Source organism: Podarcis tiliguerta, assembly GCF_965153285.1.
Source record: "Podarcis tiliguerta genome assembly, chromosome: 6".
NCBI lineage: Eukaryota > Metazoa > Chordata > Lepidosauria > Squamata > Lacertidae > Podarcis > Podarcis tiliguerta.
In genome coordinates, this window is record NC_139539.1 from 8,846,267 (window position 1) to 8,874,264 (window position 27,998).

A 27,998-nucleotide genomic window follows, 5' to 3' on the forward strand; every position below is an offset into this window, starting at 1 on the left:
TTGATATCGGGTTGAGAACTTAGCAGACTGAACAGCATTTTCACGATACCTTTGGGTGCAATCCCATAGTCCCTGGGTGTCAGGGCAAGATGCATCTCCCCTCCACCCATGCAGAAGGAGGTCTGCAAGAAGAATAAGAAGAGTTTGGATTTGATATCCCGCTTTATCACTACCCAAAGGAGTCTCAAAGCGGCTAACATTCTCCTTTCCCTTCCTCCCCCACAACAAACACTCTGTGAGGTGAGTGAGGCTGAGAGACTTCAGAGAAGTGTGACTAGCCCAAGGTCACCCAGCAGCTGCATGTGGAGGAGAGGGGAAGCGAACCCGGTTCACCAGACTATGAGTCTACCCCTCTTAACCACTACACCACCAGCCACAATGACCAAAAGAGGGTGCTAGGTGGGACAAACTGGGGCAGGCTCCCATTCCTGCAACATGGTGGGTCAGGGGAAGTCCACCATCTCTGGAGCTGGCATGCTTACTTTCTTGTCAGCTGCCTTTGGCCCACCCTTTGCCCCCGCTGGCATCTTCTTCTTCTTCTTTGGCAGTCACTCGTAGCCAAGTAAGATTGTCTTTCATCAACATGGTTTTAAAAGTGAGTCTGTAAGTGACTGTGGAGGCCAATTCTGGATCCACACGTCCTTCCACAGTGGGGACATAGGTTTCTAGGCAGACGTTGATCATGGTGAAGGTATGCCAAGCGTGTCTTCCTCTTAGTGCATTTCTCCCTTTCAAACCTGAGTTTGAGTGTCTTCAAAGACCATGACACCTTTAGTAAAGGCTGTTTTCCAATTGGAGCACTCGCAAGCCAGTGTTTCCCAGTTGTTGGTGTTTATACTACATTTTTTAAGATTTAAGAGTCTTTCATAGAATCATAGAATCATAGAATCATAGAGTTGGAAGAGACCACAAGGGTCATCGAGTCCAACCCCCTGCCAAGCAGGAAACACCATCAGAGCACTCCTGACATATGGTTGTCAAGCCTCTGCTTAAAGACCTCCAAAGAAGGAGACTCCACCACACTCCTTGGCAGCAAATTCCACTGTCGAACAGCTCTTACTGTCAGGAAGTTCTTCCTAATGTTTAGGTGGAATCTTCTTTCTTGTAGTTTGGATCCATTGCTCCGTGTCCGCTTCTCTGGAGCAGCAGAAAACAACCTTTCTCCCTCCTCTATGTGACATCCTTTTATATATTTGAACATGGCTATCATATCACCCCTTAACCTCCTCTTCTCCAGGCTAAACATGCCCAGCTCCCTTAGCCGATCCTCATAAGGCATTGTTTCCAGGCCTTTGACCATTTTGGTTGCCCTCCTCTGTACACGTTCTAGTTTGTCAGTGTCCTTCTTGAACTGTGGTGCCCAGAACTGGACACAGTACTCCAGGTGAGGTCTGACCAGAGCAGAATACAGTGGCACTATAACTTCCCTTGATCTAGATGCTATACTCCTATTGATGCAGCCCAGAATTGCATTGGCTTTTTTAGCTGCCGCGTCACACTGTTGGCTCATGTTAAGTTTGTGGTCAACCAAGACTCCTAGATCCTTTTCACATGTACTGCTCTCAAGCCAGGTGTCACCCATCTTGTATTTGTGCCTCTCATTTTTTTTGCCCAAGTACAATACTTTACATTTCTCCCTGTTAAAATTCATCTTGTTTGTTTTGGCCCAGTTCTCTAATCTGTCAAGGTCGTTTTGAAGTGTGATCCTGTCTTCTGGGGTGTTAGCCACCCCTCCCAGTTTGGTGTCATCTGCAAATTTGATCAGGATGCCCTTGAGTCCAGAGGTCTTTGAACCTCTTTTGTTGACCCCCAGCATTACACTTTCCATTTTTAAGTTTGGAATAGAGTAGCTGCTTTGGAAGACGATAATCAGGCATCCGCACAACATGACTCATCCATCAAAGTTGATGTTGAAGAATCATTGTGTTATGTACTGAATGAATAGGATCCAAAATGCAGCAGTCTGGTTGGTCCTAGAACAATAAGATTCAGAATGCAGCAGTCTGATTGGTCCTAGAACAATAGGATTGAGGATGCAGCAGTCTGATTGGTCCTAGAACAATAGGATTGAGGATGCAGCAGTCTGATTGGTCCACAGAAGCCACCCAATCCAGCTCCAGGTGGAAGTGAATCCGCAACCTGATTGGCCTACAGGAGAATCCCGGAATTAGGCAATCATGTGGGGCCCATTGTGTAAATAATGTATATAAAGCAGACATTCTGGGGGAACTTCCACTCCTCCTCACCACTATGAGCTGAATAAAGAGCATGAAATCCACTCTCGACTCTGAGTATATTTCACATTGCTTCAACACTTGTGATCTTTGCTTCTCTCAGTACACTGGCATTAGTTTGCCTCTCTCCCCAAGTGAAGTGTATAAATTTTCAGAGACACCATTGATGGAATCTTTTGAGGAGTTGGAGATGGCATTTATAAGTGGTCCCACTAGTGTGAGACAAGGAGGGCACAGGATTGGGCAGATCTTCTGTGATGATTTCTTCTTCCTCAACCCCTGTTGGATTTGTTGGCACAAGCCACTTGATTCTCAGCCCCAAATACAAAACTAAACAAAGCTTGCACATATTAAGAACCCAAGATGAGCTTGCTGGATCAGCCAACGGCCTGTCTAGTCCAGTGTCCTGTTCTCAGAGTGGCTGGCCAAATGCCCATTGGAAGCCTGCAATTAGGAATCAAATACAAGAGACTTTGCCGACTTCAGATGCCCAGCCACCCATATTCAGAAGCATTCCTGCCTTCAACAATGTAGGCCCCTATTCCCCTCCCTAACCTACAATTCCCAAAGTCCTCTGGGAAGAGGGATTGGCTGTGAAACCAGCCTGGAAACTGTGGCTCTGAGAGAGGAGCTCTGTGAACTCTCAGCACCCGTGACAAACTACAGCTCCCAGAATTCCTCGGAGGAAGCCGTGACTCTTTAAACCAGCATCACAGTGCTTTAAAGGTGTGGTGTGAATGTGGCCACACACAAAATTCAGTCTTGAGGTGCCCTTTAGTTCTTAGGTATGAAGATGCAACTCACTGCAGATCAATGGCAGAGCAAAAGAAAGCTGTCAACAGGTTTATTTATATATCTGTTTTAACATGCACCGTAGGTTGGCTTGATGTTGCAGACGATCACATGGCCCAGTGCGGGAGGGGAGGATAATAAATTATATCCCCACTTTATTTTTTGTTACAAGAAACCTTGTGGGATTTTTCAGCAAGCTGGAGCTCTTATCTGCCTTTGGGCAACAGCATTATCAAGCGTTCATTTTTGCTCCCCAGCAGGATAGATGGCCTGCAACATACGATAACCTCTGCTTATGAAACATACTACAGAAATTGCGGATAATAGCTCAGCTTAAAGGGGGAAAGCAGCAAGCAAAGTGCTCAGCTTTTCGGTCTCTGAGGAGGATTAAAGGCACAAGCCCCCTGGGTACACGCGACACAAATACATGCGCTGCAGACTCTATGCAAAGCATAGCCGTGCAACCCATGTGTCCGTCAAACGGCAGCAGTCTTTGAAACATGCAGCAAGGGACTAAACTGTTGTGCAGTGCGCAGTGCTCAGATGGTTTGTGGAGGTGGTGGCAAAGAAAGAAGTCTGGCCTGTGGGCTGCTGATGGGGTCACAGTGGGTAGGATCTATGCATTGGCACTGTTGCAGGAATTTTTGTACCGTATTTTTTGCTCTATAAGACTCATTTTTACCCTCCTAAAAAGTAAGGGGAAATATGTCAGGAGTGCTCTGATGGTGTTCCCTGCTTGGCAGGGGGTTGGACTCGATGGCCCTTGTGGTCTCTTCCAACTCTATGATTCTATGATTCTATGATTCTATGTGTGTGCGTCTTATGGAGCGAATGCAGGCTGCACAGCTATCCCAGAAGCCAGAACAGCAAGAGGGATTGCTGCTTTCACTGCACAGTGATCCCTCTTGCTATTCTGGCTTCCAAGATTTAGAATTTTTTTTCTTGTTTTCCTCCTCCAAAAACTAGGTGCGTCTTGTGGTCTGGTGCGTCTTATAGAGTGAAAAATACGGTGAATGTAGGGGGTGGTTGCTCCTCCAGCAGATACCATACACACACACCCTGACTACCAAAATCAACACGATCACTTCTGCAAATGTCCCCACAAAACACTTCATCACAGTTTTTCTTATCTCTATTCAAAGCGCCTCTGCTGCACATTACAGTTCACTGATAAATGTCTTCTTCTTCTTCTTCAGCAATCACTCATAGCTGACTAAGATTGCCTTCCATCAACACAATTTTAACAATAAGCCCGTAAATGACTGTGGAGGCCAATTCTGGATCCACACGTCCTACCACAGTGGGGAGATTGGTTTCTGGGTGGGAGTTGATCACGGTGCAGATTTCCCAAGAATGTCTTCCTCTTAGCACGTTTCTCCCTTGCGTTCTGAGTTTGAGTGTCTTCAATGTCCATAACACCTTTGGTAAAGGCTGTTCTCCAATTGGAGTGCTCACAGGCCAGTGTATCCAGTTGTCAATGTTTATACTACTTTTTTTTTTTTTTTAGATTTGTCTTGAGACAGTCTTTAAACCTCTTTTGTTGACCCCAGCATTACGCTTTCCATTTTTAAGTTCGGAATAGAGTAGCTGCTTTGGAAGACGATAATCAGGCATCCGCACAACATGACCAGTCCAACGAAGATGATGTTGAAGAATCATTGCTTCAATACTGGTGATATTTGCTTCATCCAGTACACTGATATTAGTTCACCTGTCTACCCAAGTGATGTGTAAGATTTTCGGAGACACTGTTGATGGAATCTTTCAAGAAGTTGGAGATGGTGTTTGTAAGTGGTCCATGTACAATAGCTTTGTAAGCAAGCATTTTGGCTTCCCTGCGAATGTATATATAGAGATATATAGAGAGATATAGAATGTATATAGATAAATGTATCTATGTAATGGCTCACTGAGAAAACTTTAGAAAGCCATATAAAATCATTCCAGTATGGATTTGCACCATTCCAACTTTGTTCTGTTCAGGAAAGTAATGGCTACGGGGGGGGGGGAGTCTGGGATGCAGGCAGCCATAATCCACGAAACCTGGGATCATGTTCACAGCAGCCTCTTGCACAAGAGATAATCACTGGCACCCTGGCAGATGGGTGCCAGACAGCCAGTCATCCCAGGAATGGATTAGGTTCTCAGTCAGGACAAAGGAGTGTGATTACCTGACTGGGAAACCCAGGAACTTGTAAACAACAACAACAAAAGAAATAATAGCGCCCCCTGGAATTCCACCACGGACAGAAGCTAACTAGAAAGGCTCTTGAGTAACAGTTAGGTCTAGGGCATTGTGAAGGATGCAAACTGGTGTCTAGGCTACCCACAAAGTAGCTGTTGGTGCCATTTGCAGCGCAGGAGGGATGGAGGAAAAGAAGGATCGTGAGCTACTGCCAGAAGCAGTTCAGGTAGGGCAAAGCTGCACTGCGCCCCTTACTAGGATGGAGATAATGAGATATGGGGCTGTGTGGTTGCCCCAGCAAGAGTGCTGGATGGACTCCACAGATACGGCCCCACGGCCTCCACCTGCCTCAGGCGCCCCCACCACTCCCTCCCAGTGCACAGCAGCAACACCACTGTCAGGAAGTGAATGCTGTGGCTTCACCCCATTGAATGAGCTGCTTCTGGCTGCAGCCACTGCAAATGATGATTCTCCACCTCCTAGAAACTGTCTGAACGGTGCTTAACTTTGCCTGGCTCTGTGGCACCAAAAGCAAGCAGTTTAGCTTAAGTTATGTTGCACACTCTGCCTAATGCAAGAGCCGGCCCCAACTGCATCACACTGAGACTCAATGGCATTTGTGGAGCAGGAGGTTCTCTCAAGAAGGCCAACAGTTCCCTCATAAAACTCAGCCAGGCCTTGGTGGTTGTTGACGGTCTCTTATAGCACAAGACATCCACCAGGTTTTATTTTACACAACCAGAAACCACCGCCATCGAAACAACTTCTGCTCATGCACACACACCAACCCACGGTGCTCAATTTCCTACCCCTTAATTACTCCTACAGGTCTAATTATTTGCATTTCACACACGCTCCTGTCTTAGGGTGCAGACAGTTGGAAGGAGATAGAATTCACCCTTGTTCTCATCTCCTTGCTAAGAGTAGGTAATTATCTTTGCATTCCTGGAGGAATGTTACAATAAATATGGCTGTCATTTTTCATTACTGCACAGCGAACAAAGAAAGTGAAGAGAACAAAAGAGAATGTGATTATGCTAACCTGTGTATGGGAGCGCGTGTTTGCTGGGGATAGGGATGAAGGGGGCTTTATTGCTATTATTTATTTGGTACACAAAGGACTGGGCAGCTGTGTTGCAAACAATCACTGATACATTGGTTGTTTTTTTAAAAAGAAGAAGTCATCATCATCATTATTCATATATATATATATATATATATATATATATATATATATATATGAGAAACCCTGCGGATTTAAGACCAGAGTTTAGGTTGACTCGAGCTACACAAAACTGAGTAACTGGAAGCTAAGCTGTGTCCTGTATATAAGTAACATTATTGTGTGGTGTCACAAATTGTGCTTGCTCACAACTTACGCAACATACACAGATTTTTTTCTTGGTCTTTAAAGTCAAAAATGGAGATGATGGAGCGTCTGGTGTACTGGTCCTGTCCTGCCTTATGAAGTATCAGAGTCTTACTATGTTTCTAAAGCAGGGATGTCCAACAGGTCAACCGTGGGATCCTGATCCCCCTCAAGGTGTTAGTTTCTGTTTATGCCACTGGTGCAGTGCTTGAAGTCACAAGACTCTGTTTTGCATTCCAGAGATGCCAGGCTATTGGAAGTCTCATGGAAGACAGGAGACGGATGTGATGTTACTGGTTTCCTGCTCCTTTGTTTTCCAGTTGCTCTCTGCTCTCACAGAGAGAAGATGTATTTTCTTTTCTGTCTGCGTAGTTAGGAATAAAACTCTTTGCAATGTAGCTCATATTTTCTCGTCCTTCCCTGCGTGCTGGATACTCTGTGTAATGAGGGAATGTGCCTGGAGGAGGAGCTCAACAATTTTGGCTCCCCCAAAAAATCTTAACAACTTTGGTCAATCCAATGGGTAGATCATTGCCAGATTTGTTAAAGTGGGAGTATATTGCAGTTTCTTGGAAGTTGGACATACCTGTGCTAGAGGAATCTTCCTGGGAGTTTACCCATGCCTTTGCTGGTCACAAATCTGGTTTTAGATCTGAAAGACCAAGGAAAAGTGGAGGTGTAATTCAGCAAAATTTGTGACTTTGCACATTGGGTTAAACCACAGAACCTAGGACTTGCCGATCAGAAGGTCGGCGGTTCAAATCCCCGCGACGGGGTGAGCTCCCATTGCTCAGTCCCTGCTCCTGCCAACCTAGCAGTTTGAAAGCACGTCAAAGTGCAAGTAGATAAATAGGTACCGCTCCGGCGGGAAGGTAAACGGTGTTTTCGTGCCCTGCTCTGGTTTGCCAGAAGCAGCTTAGTCATGTTGGACACATGACCCGGAAGCTGTATGCCAGCTCCCTTGGCCAATAAAGCGAAATGAGCGCCGCAACCCTAGAGTCGGTCACGCATCCCCTCCATCCTAGATTACTTAAACTAAAAGGCTAAAACTAGCCTCTCACAGCTTGACATGTCAGAAGAAGCAGCCAGCTGAACGTATTTCCAGTGTGGAAGTGTGGGAAGAACGCTGGCAGACAGCACTGGGAACGTCTACCACTTCCTGGGTTCACAGTGAACTTGTCTGACACATACTATTCAGTTAGTTTACCTTGGTAGGGTATTACTTTCTTATCTCCTTACATTAATTGATTCTACATCCCTTAATAGCTCAATAGCTTATCAGGCTCTTCCACTCAGTAGACCTGCCGAATGTCTGGAGGCAATTAGAGTGTCATTTTCAGTAATAACAAGTTTCCTTGAGAAGTTCCTGATGAGCCGGCTTTATTGCTCAGATTATAAACTGAAGCTCTGTCCTGTTATGAACACAGGTACAAATTGAAATGACTTCTCGAGAGCAACGGAAATCTCCCTGTTCCAGCACTGGAAAGGGGATTTCAGACTTTTACATCGAGGGCAGCCTCTTGCCTTGCCATTCCCACTGGCCACCAGACTCTCCACTTCATATCATTGCATAGTCCGCTTCCAATTTTCTGTCAGGTGAATGTCATTTACAACCCTGGAGTTTCTGCGACAAAGTCCCTAGCTGTGTTCATTCCGCTCGTTTCTACCTCAAGGGTACCGGGGCTCAACATCACAGTGTAATTATTATCGCCCTTGTTCGTGGTTGCCAATCACATGGTTAAGTGTGAAGTCGAGGATATAAATACCCTGCCTTCAAATTCGTATGTTCAGTTGGCCAGCTGAGAACTAGCAGCTTTAAAAAGGAAATAATTCTAATTATTTACTCTGTGACAGGCTTCGTTCCCACCTCTCCCCCTTTTGCTGGAAGTGATCAGCACCAAGGTATTTGGATCCAATCAGATCTCAGCATGGGCGAGCAAAGAGAGAGGTAGAGAGAAGGTTTACAAGCCTTTTATTGGGATATAGACAAGATTAATGTGTTGGGAAAGCAGAGACACTACCTTGCCAACAAAGGTTCGTATAGTAAAAGCTATGGTTTTCCCAGTAGTGATGTATGGAAGTGAGAGCTGGAGCATAAAGAAGGCTGATCGCCGAACAATTGATGCTTTTGAATTATGGTGTTGGAGGAGACTCTTGAGTGTCCCATAGACTGCAAGAAGATCAAACCTGTCCATACTGAAGGAAATCAGCCCTGAGTGCTCCCTGGAAGGACAGATCCTGAAGCTGAGGCTCCAGTACTTTGGCCACCTCATGAGAAAAGAAGACTCCCTGGAAAAGACCCTGATGTTGGGAAAGATGGAGGGCACAAGGAGAAGGGGACGACAGAGGACGAGATGGTGGGACAGTGTTCTCGAAGCTACCAGCATGAGTTTGACCAACCTGCGGGAGGCAGTGGAAGACTGGCGGGCCTGGCGTGCTCTGGTCCATGGGGTCACGAAGAGTGAGACACAACTAAATGACTAAACAACAACAACAACAAATGTGTTGGGAGGGCAGGCAACAGTGTATTTTAAAATATTTTGTTGCGGTTACTTTTTAATAAAAAGTACAAGTATCGGTGCAGATCAAACATCTTCAACTTCTTCCCACCCCCAAGCAAAGGTGATTTGTGCTTCTGGTATTTGCATATGCATTGACCCACTTAATTGTTTATAACAAGTCACTTAGGTATAGAAGTAATTGAGTTAGGTCAGGAGTTTTGTTGCTGCTGAGGAATAATCACAAGTGGTCTGAAATTGTCTCGGCAAGACTTCTGAAACCTCCTTGAAACCTGAGAAGTTTCGCATCTTCCCTACTAGGTTATATATAGTAAGAAGTTCCTTGTTAGTCTGTGCAGCTGCAAATGAGTGAGAAATTAGAAGGGTAGAGGCCAGCCAAGAGGCAAAACTTCCCCACAGGAAAGACTAAAAGTGAAATAAACAACAAGAATAAGCAACGGTTGCTGAATTTACCCATAGCTTAAAAGGGGAATTGCACAAATTCATAGGGAAGGTTTTAATACCCATGAGAACAACCAGTAGTATAGCTCTGAATATAAGTTGCTGGCAGGTTGGTAGGTAAACAATGGGAAAGGGTTGACCTGGGTGAGAGTTGTTGGGTGATAATTGTTGAAAACAGGATTCTGGACTAAAATTGGGGAGGGTTGCCAACCTTATCGGCCCTATGGGGATCTTGGGGAATTTTAGAAAGTGTTGGAGGCGCCACTCACAAAATGGCTGCCCTTGGGTGTGGCGCAACACAAAATGGCTGCCACATCTAAATGAGCAGAAGGGACAGGGGCACAAATGGTGAAGGCATGCCCCATTAATGGGAAAACGTAGGGCTGCCATATGTCTAGGGTTTCCCGACATGTCTGGGAATCTCTTAAAAATGGTGTCAGGGAGGATTTCTGCTGAACTGGAAAAGCTGGACATATGGCAAGTTGGAGTATTTTTTAAAAAATATTTTTAAAAAATCAAAGGAAACCTCCAAAATGATTTTTTTGGAGAGGAGGTGGAAAAGGGCACCTACACCAGCCACTGCTGTGCTCACCCACAGAGAAAAGAAGCTATTGGATCTCTCCTCTGTTCAGAAGGGAAGGTGGGTAACCAATCCTGGTATCCAAGGTAACTATCTGGTGCCTCCCAGCCCATCTCTGCATCCAGCCAGTCCATGACAACCTACAATGAAGTGCGTCTAACCATTCATTTGGAGTCAGCAGGGCACTGCCACTTATAGAGAGCAATTGGGATCCACCAATGGTGTTGATTCCATTGGCACTGGATTTCAGCCTATACGTTCCCACACATGTCCTTTCCATTCATGTATTTTTAATCTTTTGTTGGAAGCCTCCCAGAGTGGCTGGGGAAACCCAGCCAGATGGGCGGGGTAGAAATAATAAATTATTATTATTATAATATTATTATTATTCACATGAACATGTTAATCAAAAGCCGAGTTCCTTCTTCAGACTAGGAAGGCTGGGCCAACACTCTTTGGGTCTTCACATGCGCACAAAATCTGGTAAAGTATTATCACATGCAAATACCAAATCTGAGGATTTAAAGTGAAATATACTCAGAGTCGCAAAGTGATTTCATGCTCTTTATTCAGCTCATAGGGTTGGGAGGAATGAATGAATGTCCCCTCAAAGTATCTGCTTTATATACATTATTTACACAATGGGCTGCACATGATTGGCTAATTCTGGAATTCTACTGTAAGCCAATCAGGTTGTGGATTCACTTATATATGGAGCATGATTGGGTGGTTCCTGCCAACCAATCATACTGCTGCATTGTTCTAGGACCAATCAGACTGCTGCAGTTTGGATCCTATTCAACTCAGTACATAACATAAAGTAGTCCCCCTCACTTACTAAACCAATTTCACCTTAAGCAATAATTTGCTCCAGCTCTGAAGATAATTGATAGATTGCTTAATAGCGGCCATTTTCCACTGTAATGAGAGAATCATACAGTACAGTGGACGCTTGGGTTGCAAACGTGATCCATGCGGGAGGCATGTTTGCAACCCACAGCAGTCACAACCTGCAGCGCCGCATCTGTGCACACGCAGGTTGCAATTTGGCGCTTCTGCACATGTGCGACTGCTGAAACCCAGAAGTAACCCGTTCCAGTACTTCCGGGTTTCAGCACGTCCGTAACCCGAAAAAAACACAACCTGAAGCATCTGTAACCCGAGGTATGACTGTATTACATCAATAGAAAGTAGCACACACATCAGTTACTACATTATTTTTGTTGGGTTGTTGAAATAGAATACATATATTATTACTCTTTGTTGTAAATTAAAATGTCAGAACTATTTGTGGATGTTACACCCAAAAAAAGATCCATCTGACACCCAGATTATCAGCATACAAGAACCACAAGGGTGTCCATTGGAACCCACCATGAATGATTAACCATAGAATCATAGAATTATAGAGTTGGAAGAGACCACAAGGGCCATCAAGTCCAACCCCCTGCCAAGCAGGAAACACCACCAGAGCACTCCTGACATATGGTTGTCAAGCCTCTGCTTAAAGCCCTCCAAAGAAGGAGACTCCACCACACTCCTTGGCAGCAAATTCCACTGTCAAACAGCTCTTACTGTCAGAAAGTTCTTCCTAATGTTTAGGTGGTATCTTCTTTCTTGTAGTTTGGATCCATTGCTCCGTGACCACTTCTCTGGAGCAGCAGAAAACAACCTTTCTCCCTCCTCTATGTGACATCCTTTTATATATTTGAACATGGCTATCATATCACCCCTTAACCTCCTCTTCTCCAGGCTAAACATGCCCAGCTCCCTTAGCCGTTCCTCATAAGGCATCGTTTCCAGGCCTTTGACCATTTTGGTTGCCCTCCTCTGGACACGTTCCAGTTTGTCAGTGTCCTTCTTGAACTGTGGTGCCCAGAACTGGACACAGTACTCCAGGTGAGGTCTGACCAGAGCAGAATACAGTGGCACTATTACTTCCCTTGATCTAGATGCTATACTCCTATTGATGCAGCCCAGAATTGCATTGGCTTTTTTAGCTGCCGCGTCACACTGTTGGCTCATGTCAAGTTTGTGGTCAACCAAGACTCCTAGATCCTTTTCACATGTACTGCTCTCAAGCCAGGTGTCACCCATCTTGTATTTGTGCCTCTCATTTTTTAATTTTTTTTTGCCCAAGTGCAATACTTTACATTTCTCCCTGTTAAAATTCATCTTGTTTGTTAACCAATGAGTTAAAAAACAAATAAATGCAATTCAGTTAGTATTGAATGCTGCAAAGCTGGTGTCAAAAGCTTGGCTTCTTCACCAATTTGCAAGGTAGTTTCAACACACTGGGTTCTCTCTCCCTTTTTAACGAACAGCTCAAGTTTACTTATTTAATTTCATTGTCACCTTTTCATTCTCAGCTGATTTTCTTACCAAATCTATGCTTTGCATTCATCTCCCCCCCCCCCATAAAAGAGATGTCTTGTTTTCCTATCCTCCCCACCCTTTGATGCAGCTGCTTCTCCTGATGGTGTTACCTTGCGGGCTGCCAGATAAATGTTTCCCATCCATTTTTATTTATTTTATCGATATTTTCCCTCTTCCCATCCATCCATGGGCTTTTAACATTCTGCCAAAGAAAAGACGTAGAAATCAGACTCATATACACCTGCGTGTGCGCATGTGCGTGTGTATCGTGATAATTTACAACATTTAAATAGTTTAATATCTGTCTTGTTCCTGTCGGCACAAATATTAAAATACGAGTCTCAGGAACAGAACATTTTGTGCACAAGAGAACTTCCTTCCTTCCTCTTCCTGTTCATTTTCAACAGAAATGCATATAGACTTCAGAACCAGACTGGAAATTTGGCATAAAGTGAATTAGAGACTTCCTGTCTTAACTGTGGCTAAGCACAAAAAGGATCAAAGGACCTGTATCTTGGCTTATTAAGATGAGATATGATCAATCAGACTGGTCAGAGACGCTATCATAATGGTCTTGTTTTGTTATAATAATAATAATTTTGATATTTACCGTATTTTTTGCTCCATAAGTTGCACCTGACCATAAGACGCACCTAGTTTTTAGAGGGAAACAAGAAAAAATATATTCTGAATGAAACAGTAGATGTATGATTTTTGTTGTTCATGCTGTGGCCACAAACATGTGATTTGATGGTGAGTTTGGAGTAGCCCAGTGCAAAAATCCTGAGGATCCATGTGGATCTGTGCTTTGTAACCACATTTTTGCACCATTGCGGCTCCACAAAACAGTGGATATTTTTTTGGGTGCAGGCTGTAGCCATGGACATGCTATGTGATCTGATGGTGAATTTGGGGTGACCCAATGCAAAAATCTTGAGGATCCATGTGGATCTGTGCTTTGTAGCCACGTTTTTGTGCCATTGCGGCCCCACGCAGCAGTGGGTGCGTAATTTTTTTGATGCAGGCTGAGGATCCATGGACTTTTACCTCCCCAGTCCCAGGCAGCCTCCTTTATTGCTAGCGTCCCTTATCTCTCTCCCCGATCACTTGCCGATCAGCTGCTTCCTTTCAACACCCCCTTCCTTTTTTCAAAAAAAAAAAAAAAAAGCATGATCTGCTTTTCACTCCTGGGCAATTCAGCTCCAGGGGCCTTCACTCCGTAAGACACACAGACATTTCCCCTTACTTTTTAGGAAGAAAAAAGTGCATCTTATGGAGCAAAAAATACGGTATACCCCACCCACCTTGTCAGGCATGCTAGTCAATTTTGGTGCTGAATAGCCCGTTCCCAAGTATAGAAAAGTCCTTGCTACAGCTCCTCTTGTTGAGTGGAAGAGCTATTGCAACAAGACCTTTCTGAGTCACTCTTTGGCCTTTGGCACTGATCCAGTTGGACACTAGTGTCGTGAATTCTTCAGGTACAAGCTCAGCATACACGATAACAGGTGTTAATGAACTCCTCTTAGTCCACAGGCAGTTAGGATACCTGTTCAACCTCTCATAAGGCAAGAATATACATGGATTCCTACTGCAGCTTTACTGTAAAGGACAAATCCACTTCTAAAGGTGGCCTTCTCTCTCTCTCTCTCTCTCTCTCTCTCTCTCTCTCTCTCTCTGTGTGTGTGTGTGTGTTTAAACTGTCCATATAGTTTATCTCATGTTTGCTAAATATTTAAATTGAACTCAAACAGTGTGACCACAATATCCAGCGATTAAAATTGTTTTAGAATGCAGTTAGCTCTTGACTTCTTGTTAAAAGATTAGGAAGCGATGATATATATATTTTTAATTTCAAGAGGGCAGTGGCGGGGGGGGGGGGCGGAGGAGTGAAATGTGTGTATATGTAAGTGCTAATAAATTGCTATTAAACAGTATTAATCCCTCCTGCCTGAACAGAGATAATGTCAGCTATTGGTACTTAACCACACAATTTATTGCAACTGCCTTATCTTGGGTTAGTGCTTTCTCATTCACACATAAACTTGAGATTTTGTTCCGGGCCATTTTTTTAATGGAGTCCTTCAATTTTTTTGAAAAAAATAAATAAATCCAAACCTTAATTTCTTCTTTCCTCATCTCCTGCTGGGCTTTGCATGAAAGTTTAATTTGGCTGAGATTCCTTTTTAAAAAATCATTTCTGTTTAATGCTTTGCAGATTTTCTGTCACCAAACTGCCCTTCCTTTTGCACAAAAGCCTGAGCAGTGGTAATCACCAGCTCTTTCCTGCGCTTGCAGTAAATGTCAGGTTTTCTTCAGCTGGATTTTGGGAGGGGGGGGGGTTGATGGGAAAGGATATACTTGCACTCCTCTAGGCAATACAAATTAATCAGCCTGTCTTTAAGAACTGCTGGCACAAAGAGTTCCAACACTGGCGCTTTCTTGGTGAAAAGGAAACAGGACATGTTGCAATGTGAGGAGTTAGGACCACAGTGGGTACCGCACCTGGGACTACCTGAGCATAGCTGTCAACTTACAGATTTGAAAATAAGGGACCGGCAGCCTCAAAAATAAGGGATCAGCAGCCAAAATAAGGGATTTTCCGAACACTGGTATGTTCAACTTCTGAGCCAAAGGCAGAAAACCCAGCCAGCAGCCAAACGAAGCCTCAACCAGTGGTTCCCACAGCGCAGCAACCCAGCAAAGGGGATGCAGCAAGGAAAACCACCGTCACTTCTCTGCTGGGAAGCGCTGAGCAAAGGCAAGTCCCCAGGCAACGCAGCCGATTTGATCGGCACAAGGCATGCAAACTCAACCCCCCAGTCATTCTTAGACTCATTATTGGGTGAGCAACGCAGCCAAGCAACACAGTTAGAGCCTCCCTCCTCCCTGGCCGGCAGGGAGGGAGGGAGAGGATCTGCTTCCTTTGAAACCCGGGAAATTTAAGGGACATCATCAATAAGGGACAGCGCTGGGATAAGGGACACAGCACTGGGATAAGGGACTTTCCCACCAAATAAGGGGCAGTTGACAGCTATGTACCTGAGGCCTATCTGGCAAAGATTCAGCCATCACCTGGTTCAATAAATTGTCAATAGCTCCAACTACAATCTGGCCCCATGATGGAGCCCTCGCAAGACTTCTTCACCACAAGCAATCAGCACTCTTATTCTTTAAATGGGCTGTTTTATTAAGATATTCCACAGATCCTGTTTGGGTGCAAGATTTGAGGTAGAAATGATTTCATAAACAAATGAATCTAGGTCAGGGTATCTTTGCGGTTTTGCAATTCGGCCTTAAGAGATGCCATCCATATTGAGAAATGGTTTCTCCAGCAGGTCTTAGCAGGCTGTCAATCACACAACTAACTTCCAGCTTTCTCTGTACATGTGAGAGAAAGAAGCTTATTTCCATATCTTAATTAAAATTTCTATTAATCCCATCTGAGGCTTTGTAACTTCAGGATGCATGCACAGAAAATAATAGCATTATTATTTCTGATAAACACTTGAGGCAGATTATTCCATAGGGTTTACCATGTCTTGTGTTGATGAACAGCGGCGACAAATCTGTGTTACAGGACAAGAGTTTAGAAAGCAGAAATTGTGTGTCTGTGTGTGCATTTGCATGTACGCAAGAGTCTGGAAAACTGAACTCACATCCACCAGTTTGGTCAGCACACTGATGTCCACAGTGGTTACATGTTGGCAGCGAGTGTACATCAGAGAAGGAGATAGAAGAGAAATGTATGGTGTTTTCTGTTTGGTTGTCCTCTAGCGTCAAAACGTCCAGAGCCAGCCCTGGATTCTGTGGATGCAGGGACATGCCTGGCATGCCCTGTTTTTGGACCCATTGCCCACAGGGCACAACCAGCAGAAGAGAAACATTCCTGGACTTTGGAAAGAGAATTCTGCAACATTCTATGGCCCTCATCTGCCCTTCCAGGGAACGTAAGTGTGATGGCCTGGGATTCAGACTCAGAGGCTGAACCTGAGGAATCCCAGTCTGCACAGGAGTCCCCGTCTCCAGAACCAGCTGAGCCGGGGTTGGGGCCTGAGCCTGAAGGGTCCTCACCTGTGCTGGATCCTCAGGTGCAGGCACCAGCTGGGTCTGCTCTGGCCCCTCAAGTGATGGTGGACCCATTGCCTGCAGGTGCTCCACTCTCAGCCGCATCAGGGAAAGAGGAGGTTGCCTCTGGGTCCAGTAACCCTCCAGCCTCTCCTGAACTGCAGAGGCTCAAGGCAGAGAGGCGGAGGGAACTAAATTCCTACAGGAGGAGTACTCGCCTCCAGGCCAGGAGAGGCGAGTCACCTGTGGACCGGAGCCGCCCTTTGCTTCGGGGCAGATAAAAGCCAGCCAGCCCCAGTCCCAAGTTGCAGGAGCAATGTTGTTGCTAGCCTGTTCCTGCCTGCACCCTGTCCTGCTCTTCTGCCAGAGTTCCTGACCTCACCCGACTCCCTGCCTTGGACCCAGCTACAGCTTTGACGGACAGCCTCCATACCGCACCATCAACCTCGGACTGGACTCGGACCTCGCCTCTCAGTTAGCCCCAGGACCAGCACAATAAGGTTCCTCCCTCAATCAGGGGAGGAGGAAGGGGGGAATGGGGGCGGTCCACCCTGGGTGTCAACACTGAGGGTGGGTGACAAAATGCCAGGCGGCATTCACTGCGGGGCCAGAAGCGCGACCAAGCCATGCGTCTCTTCTGGGAGTGGCGCAGTGGCTTGGGCGCCCGCAGGCTCTGCGCTGCCCCAAATGGTCCGCCCGCCGCCTCTCCCTCAGCTGTAGGGTGGCTGAGTGGGAAGCGGCAGGCAGACTCCTCGGAGGCCCCACAGAGCATCCTGCCCTGGCTGGCCCAGCCCTGTGGGCAGCTGCTCCCGCCCCCACGGGCAGCTGCCCCCGTCCCTGGGCGCAGGTCACACACGCCACCCCTGGCATCCAATCAGCTTGCTCCACCGCTGCCATCAATGACTGATGGCATAGCCTTGTTTTCTTCAAGATATTTTGGGGGAAAGTCACTCAGACTTTTAAAGGATCAATGTTGAGCTGAGGGTACATGTCTTAAAGGCACTGATGTTCCCCAATTCAAATAGCACAGGTGTCACCAACCTTTTTGGGTCTCTAAGCATATTTACATATTCGATAAAGCATTGTGAGCTTTAAATGAATTATAAAAAGAAGCCCGCCCCCCACTGCAGTCCAGCACACAGGGCAACCTATTCTATTGGATAATTTCAGGACAGGGTACCGGGTGCACCCATAAGTGCTATATTAGCAACCTCTAAAGCAGCATAACAGAAATGAATAAAGATTTATTTATAAACCAAATATTTTATTTTTATGATAGGTGTGTGTGTGTGTGTGTGTGTGTGTGTGTGAATGAATGCATGTATGTATGTCTATGTGTAAGGTACATCTCCAGCTCATAAATGTGAGGAATGTGGGCCATAGAATCCAATGCACAGCAGCAAAGCGACTCCGTTATTAAGTCTGTAATTGCCAATAATTAATTTGCTAATTGCATGCAACTAATCTGTGTCCTTTTTGTTTTATATCAATTAACAGAGTAATTTTTTAAAAAGCAATCTACTTGATAGTTCCTCACTGGCAGACCTAGCCCAGCAGAGCTAATGAAACAGGGCAGCCCCTTTAACTAACCTCATTAGGATCCCTCCTTTTGTTGAACATCCTGGAAGAAATAGTTAATTCTGCTGCAGGAGAGCCTTTGATGTTAAGAGTGCTAATGAGGGGACTGAGTTGCTCTGATGATGTTTGTTTAGAAGGCTGTTTTGCTAGTCGCAGTGGAATCCAGTAGTTTTTCCCCTCTCCTCTCTATTTCTGAAATCTTGGTGCAACCAGATTAATTCCCCCCACCCTCCATCAAGGCATTACAGAGCACTGCATAGCTGACGTGGTCACTAATCCATTATATATCTTCAGGTTTTACGGGGAAAGCAGTTTTGCACCCACCAGCCACCCCCGAGGGGCGTTCCAAATTCCCCCTGCCCCCAACAGTATGTGGAGGGGACAACTCAACTCTTCTTTATGTCCTACAAGTAGTATCATTTTGTTACTGTGGTTGTTAGTTGTTGTTTAGTCATTTAGTCGTGTCCGACTCTTCGTGACCCCATGGACCAGAGCACGCCAGGCACTCCTGTCTTCCACTGCCTCCTGCAGTTTGGTCAAACTCATGCTGGTAGCTTCGACAACACTGTCCCACCATCTCGTCTTCTGCCGTCCCCTTCTCCTTGTGCCCTCCATCTTCCCCAACATCAGGGTCTTTTCCAGGGAGTCTTCTCTTCTCATGAGGTGGCCAAAGTATTGGAGCCTCAGCTTCAGGATCTGTTAGTTACTTGTTACCAAAGGCCTCCAAGTGACTCATTTAAAAACAGTAGAGCTTCACAACTGTCAGCTGGATCAGACCAATGGCCCATTTAGTCCAGCATCCTGTTCTCACAGTAGCCAAGCAGATGCCTGTGAGAAACCAAGGAGCACAAGCACAAAAGCCCTCTCCCCTCCCTGTCGCGAATTCTTCACGGCGCTTTAGCAGAAATGCTCAGAGCTCCAGGTTCTTCAGTGCAGTATATTTATTGTGAGCTATATAGAAGAGAAAAAGAGTGTGGATTTGATATCCCGCTTTATCACTACTCTAAGAAGTCTCAAAGCAGCTAACAATCTCCTTTCCCTTCCTCCCTCACAACAAACACTCTGTGAGGTAAGTGGGGCTGAGAGACTTCAGAGAAATGTGACTAGCCCAAGGTCACCCAGCAGCTGCATGTGGAGGAGCGGGGAAGCGAACCCGGTTCACCAGATTACGAGTCTACTGCTCTTAACCACTACACCACACTGGTTCTCTACAAGCTATAATACACGAACAGCTCATACAGTCAAACAGAGCACCTGGCTGCACCTTAAGGCAAATAGGAAGACCTCTAACTCTCTCTCTCTCTGACCACACTCCTCTACACCACTACCTTTACTGCTGGACAGGTTTCCCTTTTAAACCAATGACAGCCAATCAACTGACAGCACATTACTGGTGAGTCATTCTGACCCAGCACTTGCATAGAAAGTATTGCAGGCTGATTGCATCAGCCAGCTGAATCAGCTAGCAAACTCAAGCCTGCAGACTTACTATCTCACACAGCATTCTGTGATCCCGACACTCCCATGGTTTCAAACAACTAGGAGTCACTGACAGCCCTCTCTTCCTCCATGAATTTGTCCGATCCTCTTTTAAAGCCATCCGAGTTGGTGACCATCACTGTCTCCTGGGGCAGCGAGTTCCATAGTTTAACTACATCCTGTGTGAAGAAGAACTATCTTTTATCTGTCCTAAATCTTCCAACATTCAGCTTCATTAATGTCCGTGAGTTCTTGTGTTATAAGAGGAGAAAAAAATTCTCTCTATCCACTTTCTCCATGCTACGCATAATCTTATAGACGCCTATCCTATTGCTTCTTACTCACCTTTTGCCTAAACTAAAAAGTCCCAAACACTGCAACCTTTCTTTATATGAATGCGATTGCCTAAACAGCATTTCCCTCTCTCTTAAACAGCACCCTTGCTTATTGCCTTGCCTGCCATTTATCATACTGGAGTTGGCGTGGCTGCCTATCAACGGCCATACAAACTGCAGGGTGACGACAGCCTTACATTTTTATGTATATAGGAGGAAAGCAGTTTGAAAGCACAAAGTGCAAGTAGATAAATAGGTACCACTCCAGTGGGAAGGTAAACAGTGTTTCCATGCACTGCTTTGGTTCACCAGAAATGGCTTAGTCATGCTGGCCACATGACCCAGAAGCTGTACACCGGATCCCTCAGCCAGCAAAGCGAGATGAGCGCCGCAACCCCAGAGTCATCCACGACTGGACCTAATGGTCAGGGGTCCCTTTAACTTTACCATCAAAACAAATAAACCTCCATAACAGGAAGCTTTGGCAGCACAATAGTAACATTAGTAACGCTAGTTACTACTTCCACCTGGAGTAATTCTTGCAGACAGGGATGGCCCTAGGACATTCTGCTTCCTGGGAATGAGGGGACGGCTCTCCATGCTCCATATACAAAGAAAAACTAGATGGGCAGTTTAGCCTTACTTCATTGTTGCAAATGGGGCAATGTCCTCTACAGCACGTGCAGGCAGCATCCCAGCTTTGAGGGTACACCACATGGCACACATAGCTCTGTCCTTCAGCTCCTTCTCTGTGCAACCTGCCCCTCAGCATCTGCTGCCTGTGGTAGATACCTCACTCTGCCCAATGCTAGGACTGGTCTTGCGCTGTGATTGTTTGTCAGCTACAGGAGTTCCTCTAGGGCTCATCCGAAGTTGTATCCTGGCAATAGCCTATCCTTCACTTCCAACAATACCTCTTGGTTCTTTGGGTGGAGGGTAGAGAAAGATGTGCAACTGTGCATAGACATCAGCCTAGCATACAAAGGCGAAAATTGCATTCATTGCTCTGCCCAGTTTTGCCTGTGGCTCCACCCTCCACTGGAATATGGCCCCCAGAAAGGAAGGTGGCCTTTGGGCTGGAACAGGTCCCCAGGCCCTGTGTTACAGAGTACAAGAAGAAAGCAGTCCCAAGCAACTTATAATATAAACCTTGGCACAGGGAGGGAGCAGGGGACAGAGGAAGGAGAAGGAAATAGGTGGGGTAAAAATGTGACTGGGAAGCAATGTATGATTCTTTAGGGTGCCTATGCCTAGACTTGGTTACAGGCTGAGGTACAGTCATATGGCCTGACAACGAGGAGGCTGTGCCAATAACAGCTTTCTTAATGACTTTTTAATGAGTTCCATGGTGAGCTGGCAACTTTCTGGCTCATGGCCAATGCTCCTAACCACTACTCCACACATAGCAAATTAGTCAAACCCTCCCAGTGAGAACTGAGACCACATTTGCATGATGATCATTACTACTGGTGGCAATCAAGATCTTTTGTCAATTTCTTGACACCTAGTCTAGTCCCACACCCACCCCTAAAAAGATCTGGTCCTCTAATCAGCAGTGGCTAGCTAAGACTAGAGGTCACACTTTCAATTTCCCATGGGGCCTCTGACACAAGCTATATGTGAGGCATTGTGGGAAAATAAAAATGGCGTCTCCTGGCTTCCTGATACTTATTGGAGCAACTACCACCACTTATTACTACCACTACTGGAAGGGTAGATGGAAAAAGAGGGCAGTGCTCCTATACCTTTAATAGTGAGAAATTATACCTGCTGAAATTCCCTCTTCTACATTATTATTAAAGGTGCAGTAGCTCTGTCCTTTTTCCCCCCTCTTCCTTTTTTTTTTGGGTGAGGGGCATATTACATTGGAAGGGGGCAGAAATGTAGGATAGGAATCACCAGGTGACACTTCGTTGATGATCTCCTCAAACCTGCAACTTGCCATGCTAATTCTCATGGAGAGGTAACTCTGTGACTTAACTGTGTTGCTTCATAGTTTCAAGATACTGTCCCTGAGTCCTTTTTTCATGGGGAGTTATTGAAATCTGCTTGGAAAAATTCCTTCCGTAGAGAAAACGAGCTTGTTAGAGAGTTGCCTAGCCTATGTTTCTGTATGCAGGGAGAAGCATTCATGTGCTGTGTTCCCATGTGCTGGGAGAAGTAACTGCCTGTGTAAAAGGAAAGAACTCAACATGTGCACCTAAACTGCAAGCCCTCCCTCATAACTATTCAAAGCCTCAACTTCCATCTGCAACAGAATCCCGAAAATTGCACATGCGTAGCTGTGAAATGCAGGGGTGACTTTTTGCATCTTTTTGAACCTCCCAGATGCATGCTCCCCGCCCCCCCCCCCCCCGTGCTTTGATGATCTGGCAGCAGATCTTCTTGCAGATGGAATAGCTGCTGCTGCATCCTTTGCACAACATCAAAGTCCTGCTGCCTCTCATCCGCTCCCTGCTAAGCAGCTGATGGGCAGGAGAGGACCCAGAGGACCTGGCAAAACCCTGCTGTCAGCTGGAGTTCCTTACTCCTGATGTACAATGTAAGTGGAATGCTCTTGTTGGAGTGCCTTCAAAAAAATTAAACAGCAATGGTATTTTGTAAACAAGTAACCAGGCACAAAATACAGGGAGAGATAGAAAGGATAACTCACAGGGTTCCCGCTGCATTCAGTATTCAATATATATGTCACATTTGCTGTGACCTCACTTCTTACAAGCTTCTCGTGGCTTTTGTTGTGATGTTCCAGGGGAGGTCTATTCCCGCTGTGTTCTGCAGAAAGTGTGATAAAAGCAAAATAAACTGGGATATCAACCCTCTCTCTTTCTCAGCCTCCCTCCCTCATTCTCTCTTTCTCACGCACACAAAACATACACTTCCAAGATGGAGAGATTAGTCATTTTTTCCTCTGCCAGCAGTTTATCCACTAAGGTTAAATGAACTGAGCTGAGGGTATGGTAGTGACATCACACAAAAAAGAGGAAATGTATCATGGGGGGAGGGGAAAACAAGAGCACAGATCCGCATAAAAACTGCATAGGATAATTTAGTCCATTTTAGAAATAATTGCCCTAATTTAAATCGGACCACAGTAGAGCTTAGCAATGATGAAGAAGAAGAGCTTGGATTTGATATCTCGCTTTATCACTACCCTAAGGAGTCTCAAAGCAGCTAACAATCTCCTTTCCCTTCCTCCCCCACAACAAACACTCTGTGAGGTGAGTGAGGCTGAGAGACTTCAAAGAAGTGTGACTAGCCCAAGGTCACCCAGCAGCTGCATGTGGAGGAGTAGGGAATCGAACCCGGTTCACCAGATTACGAGTCCACCGCTCTTAACCACTACACCACACTGGCTCACTGTGACCAGGTGCTGTTGATGGGCAACATCAAGTTGTACTTTGACCTGTTCCAGCCCTTCCCACCCCAGTCTCCCTTTAGCTTTAAACCAGACATCGGCTGCCCTTCAACAAGAGTACCCTCATCCACGGAGTAGGAGACACAGCAACCCTAGCAGAGGCAGGCTGGTGTGGCCAGACAGGATGGTCATCTGGAAAATCAGAAATAATTTGTCAAGTTGAGAAAAACATGCAAGCGTGTATCCTTCTCTTCTGAAGGAGCGTCTCCACCCCCATCGTTCAACTGAGGTCCAGTTCTGAGGACCTTCTGGCAGTTCCCTCACTGTGAGAAGTGAGGTTACAGGGAACCAGTCAGAGGGCCTTCTCGGTAGTGGCACCCGCCCTGTGGAATGCCCTCCCATCAAATGTCAACTATCTGACTTTTAGAAGACATCTGAAGGCAGCCCTGTTTAGGGAAGCTTTTAATGTTTGATGTTTATCGTGTTTTTAAAATTCTGTTGGGAACCGCCCAGAGTGGCTGGGGAAACCCAGCCAGATGGGTGGGGTATGAATAAATTTTTTATTATTATTATTATTATTATTATTATTATTATCCCGTGGCCACCTCTAGTCAAGCAGATTTCTCAAACAATATGATACCCTGCAAACCATGTTCAATAGAGATGAAAATGGAGTGTAGATCAGAGGTGGAAGAAACTGTTCTCTCGATTTCTCATTTTTCCAGCCTTACGTTCTGTTCTCCACATTTCCACATCTCTTTGTGATGGTGAAAGAATTGAAGTCCTCATGAAAATTCACCAGCACATTAGTGCAAATGACTCCTAACATACACATTCTTTGCTATGTGATATTGCCTAACATGCACATTTTTTGCACATCAATTTCATTTATTTTTACGTCCTCTTCACAAACATTTTTGCATGTTATTTTCACAAACATTTTAATGCATGCTTTATCGCAGTATGTGGTGCTTTCCCCTCCGTGTTACTTGACTGGAGAGCTGCATTGCAAAATTCAGAGGAGTGTGAATTTCGAAGGATAGCTGCGTTTCGGTTTGTGGATTGTTTCTGAAAGTGTGAATGGGGCAGGTTCACCTTTAAATGTGAACTGGATCTGACTTCTCCCCCATTCGTGGCAGAGAGGGTGGGTGGAAGAGTCTGGATTTCCCTAGAAGCAGGTGCAAGGGGCCGAATCGCAGCTCCAGCTCTGAGCGTTGCTTCTCTCCCCCCTCCCCCCTCCTGCCAGGCAGCATGTCGAGGAGCAGCTGAGATAAATTGCAACGCCTCCCACTCTCCTGGCCCATTTCTTTCTTATGAATGTGTAATGTATGCTAATGAATTCCTCAGTTTGGGGGCATATGGTTAAGACATATAGATAGAGCCTAATCTTAGGAGGAAGAAGAAAGGGGCTTCCATGCTACAAGCTGGGGGTGGGCAGGGAAGGAGAGAGGGAGGGGTGTGTACTGGCTGTTGCCAAATAGACATTTGGGCCAGTGGGAGCAACACTGGTTGGTCTCGAGATTTACCGTATTTATTTATTTTGGAGGAAAGGAAGAGGAAAGCGCATGACTGATTTCTCCATGGGGGGGGGTGTGAAATGAGAGAGAGAGAGAGAGAGAGAGAGAGAAATGTATTGCAAAGTTATGGAATAATGGCAAAGATATTGTTAAAGAGAAAAGAGAGGAGGCATAAATTATTTTATTGATTAATTGATTGATTTTTATTGATTAAATATCTATCCCACCCTTCTTCCCAAAGGAGCCCAGGGCAGCAGCAGAAAGTCTCCAAGGTGCCCCACCCCCTAGAAAGCATATTAAACTCCCCTTCCATACCGCCTCTGTCTCTGGAGGTGGTACATGGCCATCATGACTAGTTGCCACTGATAGCCTTCATCTCCCATGAATCTGGTCCAAACTGGTCCACGTTGAAAGCCATCACTACATCTTGTGGCAGCACACATGGACACAGAACAAAAGAACATAGAAATCAAGGGTCATCTCCTGCCCACTGCAACACACGTTGTTCCTGGTTTCTGTGCTGATCAGAGCCACAGCAGAAAAGAACCTAGCAAGCACGTCCCTGATTCTGGAGTTGTTACGCATCTAGACCAAGGAACTTCTCCCACCTTAAAGGTCTTCTTCTCAAAGGAAGGAGTAGTTTTCCACAGGCAAGAACTGGAGGCATGGAGCCACTCTCCTTGCAGTTTGAAATAAAACAGGGAAGCCTACAGACACAAGAACCCCTGGCACATCACAACATCCCCAAAGGTCTTTCCCTCTTGTCCGTTGAGTTTCAAAACAAAAGGCCTGCAGGCATTTGGAGAATACTAAAAAGAAGACTGTATTTCTCTCTCTCTCTCTCTCTCTCTCTGAGTCAGATAAAGCCCAGTGATGGAGCCCCCTTATCCCAGCTGTGGTGCGCTCTGTGGCTGGTACATCATAATGACATGAAAATGAGACTGAGTGACACTGTTATTAACCTTTGTTACCTCAATAAATCACAGCAAACAGCAGCAATTACTCTGGTTTTCTGACAAATACTACTTACACAGCAGATCTTTCCCTTGTTCTCGGCTCTGACGCGCTCTGTCTTTTAACAACTGGAAGTGGAGCCACGCAGCTGCACACATATCAATTTGCTGAAAAGCAATGGCAATAATTGAGTGCTCTTTCATAATGGCCCATAACAGACTTTCGTACGGTTCTTCTCTCGCCGCATAGTCAACGGGTGGGTGGGGACAGGCGATGGAATTCCTGCAGTGCAAAGCACTGGCAGAACAGTTGTAAGATACACCCGTCAGCACCGCTTGATGGGGAAGCGATCTCCACGCAGGTGCCATAGGAATGGGGAGAGCCCTCAGCTCAGCTGTGCATCCCAGTTAAAAGGCTCTCAGGCATTAGGGCATGGGCTTTGGCTAAGCAGTAGGGCACCTGTTTTTGCACACAGAAGGTACCTCATTATCTCCAGGTAGGTCAGGAATGTCCTCTGCCTGAAACCTGGGAGAGCTGTTGCCTGTCTGTATTATTATTATTATTATTATTATTATTATTATTATTATTATTAAAATTTGTATGCTGCCCTATACCTGTAGATCTCAGGGTGGTTCACAACATAAAATCACAATATAAAAGTGAAATATACTCGGAGTCCAGTATGGATTTCACGCTCTTTATTCAGCTCAGAGTAGTGGGGAATGGAAGTTCCCTTGAAATGTCTGCTTTATATACATTATTTACACAATGGGCCCCACGTGATTGGCTAATTCTGGGGTTCCCTTGTAGGCCAATCAGGTTGCGGATTCACTTCCACCCGGAGTTGGATTGGGTGGCTCCTGTGGACCAATCAGACTGCTGCATTCTGGACCCTATTGTTCTAGGATTTATTGTACAGTGGTACCTCGGGTTACAGACACTTCAGGTAAAAGGCGCTTCAGATTACAGACTCCGCTAACCCAGAAATAGTACCTCGGGTTAAGAACTTTGCTTCAGGTTGACAACAGAAATCACGCAGCGGCAGCGGGAGACCCCATTAGCTAAAGTGGTACCTCAGGTTAAGAACAGTTTCAGGTTAAGAAAGGACCTCCAGAATGAATTAAGTTCTTAACCCGAGGTACCACTGTATGCAGTGCTGTTTCCATTTCACTGCAGTTTGCCTTCCAGCAAAAACTACCATATTTTTCGCTCTATAACACGCACCAGACCATAACACGCACATAGTTTTTAGAGGAGGAAAACAAGAAAAGAAAAAAATTCTAAATGAAACAGTGGATGTATGATTTTTGTGGTTCATGCTGTGGCCACAGACATGTGATCTGACAGTGAGTTTGGAGTAGCTCATGTGGATCCATGCTTTGTAACCACGTTTTTGCACCCCAGGCAACTGTGGGTGCGTGATTTTTTTGGTGCAAGATGTAGCCATGGACATGCTATGTGATCTGATGGTGAATTTGGGGTGACCCAGTGCAAAAAATCCTGAGGATCCATTTTAAGTGGGGAGGGAAGGAAAAGCACTCAAGGGACAAGGAGCACGCATGGGGTGTGTGGAGAAGGATGCTGCTAATAATGCAGGAGAGGTGTTTAAGGGGAGAAGAAGCACGCGTGGGGTGTGTGGAGAAGGATGCTGCTAATAATGAAGAAGAGGGGTATAAGGGGAGAAGGCTCCTCTCCTCTCCCACTTTGCTCTTTTAAAGCAAGCAGGCTTTCTGTCCCTCTCTCCTCCCCACTCAGCGGTTCTTCTCCCGCTTTGCTGTTTCAAAGCGAGCCACGGAGGAGGGAAGGAATGGGAACCATGGATCCTCTGCTCACGACTGCAGCAGATCCCCCCCACCACCCATAGGCTTTCACTCCGTAACACGCACAGACATTTCCCCTTACTTTCTAGGAGGAAAAAAATGAGTGTTATGGTGCAAAAAATACGGTATGTTGCTTCTCTCACTGTCCGCTGTGGCAAAATTACATAGCTTACTGAACTGATGTAACTAATCATGTAAATTACCATGAGTATAGCCAGGGGGCAGGGGGGCAACTCTGCCTAAATCGAGTAAATAAATAAATATACTTAACTAAAAGTAGAAATACTTGGAATATTTGAAATTGAAATACTCACCAAGGTCACTTGGATGATTTTGTGGTGCATTCTAGCAACGCAACTGGCAAGACAACTAAGCGATAGACGTGGCTTCTGTGAACTC

General features: G+C 45.6%; 1 long non-coding RNA gene across 2 annotated transcripts; it reads right to left on the reverse strand.

The window, feature by feature from the left end:
- Positions 1 to 4,806: 4,806 nt before the first annotated feature.
- On the reverse strand, positions 4,807 to 27,991 carry LOC310680764. 2 transcript variants are annotated; one of them, XR_014512920.1, is made up of 6 exons: positions 27,914 to 27,991; positions 25,856 to 25,946; positions 23,430 to 23,500; positions 22,607 to 22,725; positions 7,167 to 7,232; positions 4,807 to 4,861 (listed from the first exon to the last, which is right to left on the reverse strand). It is a non-coding gene; the product is annotated as an uncharacterized lncRNA (long non-coding RNA). The 2 variants fall into 2 exon arrangements; XR_014512921.1 differs by lacking the exon at positions 4,807 to 4,861 and having other exon boundaries at positions 7,067 to 7,232.
- Positions 27,992 to 27,998: the final 7 nt, after the last annotated feature.